Here is a 490-nt window from a genome sequence, read left to right as displayed (position 1 = left end):
TTCAATCACTACTGAATGTGAAAAAAGTTACACATTTTTAAGCAGAATTTTAGAAATCAAACCATATACAATATTGTAGCAGGATAATCATATGACTTTTTTTCTTGTCTCTCATTTTCTTTTATTACTTTTATTTCTTTACATTGACTTTTTAAAATTCATTTTAATGAGAAAGAAAGGGGCTGGGATATGGCTCGGTAGAATAAGACCTTCCCTGGCAAGCACAAGGGCCTGAGTTCAATCCCCAGTTCTGCAAATAAATAAATAAAAATAAATAAAAATAAATAATTTTAATGAGAAAGAAATAGCAATGAGACAATTTCAAAACAGGTTAGTAGGATAGTTACAATAATTAATACAATGCATATTATTGTCTTCATAGTAATTATTCGCAGTACAAGATGCAGACATGATCTGTTGTCTAAACACTATTAGTACAAATCTTTCTTTTCATTGAACTAAGAGAAAGTAGTGGCATATCTATCCATAT

Source organism: Octodon degus, unplaced genomic scaffold (genome assembly GCF_000260255.1).
Source record: "Octodon degus isolate 3935 unplaced genomic scaffold, OctDeg1.0 scaffold00069, whole genome shotgun sequence".
Taxonomy (NCBI): Eukaryota; Metazoa; Chordata; class Mammalia; order Rodentia; family Octodontidae; genus Octodon; species Octodon degus.
Note: the sequence above shows the minus strand (reverse complement) of the source record.